Source organism: Pistacia vera, unplaced genomic scaffold (assembly GCF_008641045.1).
Source record: "Pistacia vera cultivar Batoury unplaced genomic scaffold, PisVer_v2 Contig149, whole genome shotgun sequence".
Taxonomy (NCBI): domain Eukaryota; kingdom Viridiplantae; phylum Streptophyta; class Magnoliopsida; order Sapindales; family Anacardiaceae; genus Pistacia; species Pistacia vera.
This window is the reverse complement of record NW_022195565.1, coordinates 197,868-200,476: the sequence shown is the minus strand read 5'-3', so window position 1 is coordinate 200,476 and position 2,609 is coordinate 197,868. Positions and strand designations below refer to the sequence as shown.

The 2,609-nt window shown below is 40.9% G+C and overlaps 1 non-coding gene across 1 annotated transcript; it reads right to left on the bottom strand.

Moving 5' to 3' along the window:
• Nucleotides 1–684: 684 nt before the first annotated feature.
• LOC116124117 lies at nucleotides 685–787 on the bottom strand. Its single transcript, XR_004127164.1, has one exon. It is a non-coding gene; the product is annotated as a small nucleolar RNA R71 (small nucleolar RNA).
• Nucleotides 788–2,609: the final 1,822 nt, after the last annotated feature.

The window sequence follows — 2,609 nt, the reverse complement described above, 5'->3', positions numbered from 1 at the left end:
ACATTTTATTTTACCAATATCAATATGAAATATTTAGTTGCTAATTTGATTTGTTTATTTCTATTTACTTTAATTGTTATTTTTTTGTTGTCTTATTTGTGGTTTTCAGCTAAATCTGAGAGTTTACGTTCCAGAGGTCGTGGTCATCTTAATCCACTTGATTTTGAGATCGAGAGACCGCAAAACAGTTGAGAAGAGAAAAGAGGCAACTGAATCTGAACAAGCAATGGCTAACACAGGAGTTGTCAATCCTAATATGCAAAATCAAGAGAATGAGAATGAGGATAATTTGGAGGAAATGCAATGGGTGGAGTAGCAGTGTTTCAGAGAGCATTGAAGGACTACTCTAGTCCTACTATTGATGGTTGTTATTCAAGTACAGGAGACCACCCATTCAGCAAACAATTTCGAGATTAAGCCAGCAATTATTGGAATGATTCAGTAGTCATCCAATTCGCTGGGTTACCAAATGATGATCCCAACTGCATATCGTAAATTTCCTCGAGTTGTCAACACATTCAAGCATAATGGGTATCCGAGGATGCAATCAGACTAAGGCTTTTCCCATTCTCTCTACAGGATAAAGCTAAGGCTTGGTTGATTTCATTGCCACTGGGCATCACGACATGGAATGAGTTGGCTCAAGCATTCCTCACTAAGTATTTTCCACCTGCCAAGTCGGCCAAACTGAGGAGTGAGATTACCAACTTTTACCACAAGATTCAGAGTCATTATATGAAGTGGAAAGGTTTAAGGATCTTCTACGGAGGTGCCCACATCATGGTATACCAATCTGGTCACAAGTGCAAACGTTCTACCAAGTTTGCTACCAAACATTCAAGCCATGATTGATGCTGTAAGTGGGGAGCATTGAACACCAAAACACCGAAGAAGTTACTCTGATCGAGGTGATGCGAACAACAACTATATAAGGACTCGAAAGAATTCAAGGAGATCAGGCGGAGTGCACGAAGTCGACAGTTACACTGCATTGGCTGCTCAACTTACGAACATCCAGAAGCAATTGGTAATGTACTGAAATTAATGCAATTGAATCGTCATCTCTAACATGTGACCTTTGTGCAGGAAATCATGCTTCAAGCGATTGCCAAGAGGAAACCAGTTTGCTCAACATGAACAAGTCAACTACTTCAACAATTCCAAAGAGGGCAAGGGAATCCATTATCCAACACATACAATCCAACAGGGAGGAAACACCCGAACTTCTTGTGAGTAACAACAACGAGCATAAACACCTCCTATTTTTCAGAATCAAGAGCCAACATCTAACTTAGAGAATGTGCTCACCAAGTTCATTGAGAGACAAACAGGAGGTTTGAGAAGACCGACGTCCTGGTTCAAAACCATCTGCATCTATAAGAACCTAGAGACTCACATTGGGCAATTCACAACATATTGGGGAAGAGGTCAGGGTTTTGTCGAGTGATACAGAGAAGAATCCGAAGAACAAGTACATGCAATCACCTTGAGGATGAAGAAGTTTAAAAATTTAGAGGGTGAAAAACCGAGGAAAGAATAAAACCTGAAGGATGAGTAGAAGAACGATCACCGCGGCGATGAAGAGGGTGGCCGCGGCGAGCGTGAGCAGGAAAACTATCTGTCAGAAAAAACGATCGTCGCGGCAATGAAACTGGTCGCTACGGCGATAGTGATGCATTCATATTTTGTCAGATCATCCAACGATCGCCGCGGCGACCGTACAAATGAGCAGAATATCCTTCAACCAGTCAACCTTGCCGTACCCACAACGTTTAAGATCAAAGCCGACAAGCAATTCGGTAAGTTTATTGACATGTTTCGAAGTTTACATATTATATCCTTTTGTTGTATGCTTGAATAGATGCCGAAGTATGCAAATTTTTTGAAGGAGATCCTCACGCACAAGGAATTCAGGAACACGAGAAAGTCATTCGACAGAGGAATGCACGCACTGATTCAAAAGAAACTACCACCTAAACTACAAGATCCAGGGAGTTTTACTTCCCTTGCATTATTGGTATTGTTTATTTTGATAAAGTGTTATGTGATTTAGGGGCTAGTATAACTTAATGCCTTTTTCCATCTACAGGAGCTTGGATTGGGAGAAGTGAAGCCGACCACCGTGTCTCTCCAATTAGCTAATCGATCGATCACATATCCTAGGGGGGTAGTCGAAGACGTCCTGATTAAGGTAGACAAACTGATTTTCCCAGTAGATTTCATAGTGCTAGACATGGAGGAGATCGGAAATGCCTTTAATCCTAGAATGACCTTTTCTAGCAACGTAGAGCATTGATAGATGTGCTCAAGGGAAACTAATCTAAGGGTAAAGATGAGCAAGTAAGTTTAATGTTTTTGATGTTAAGAAGCGCCATCCGACTTAGAGACATGCTTTGAGTAGTGTCCTTGTAACATAGTAAATAAAAAATTAGAAGAAAACTACCCTAGTTCACACCCTAGAGCATTGTTTGTCAACTCTAGGACTATGGAGTTGACTTGGAGATGGTAATGAACAACGATCAAAGCCTTATGTGAATGGTGGAATTAGGATACGAGGGCTTGGATTCTCCTAGTGATCCGGATTGAAGAAAACGAAAAGTCAAGCTTAC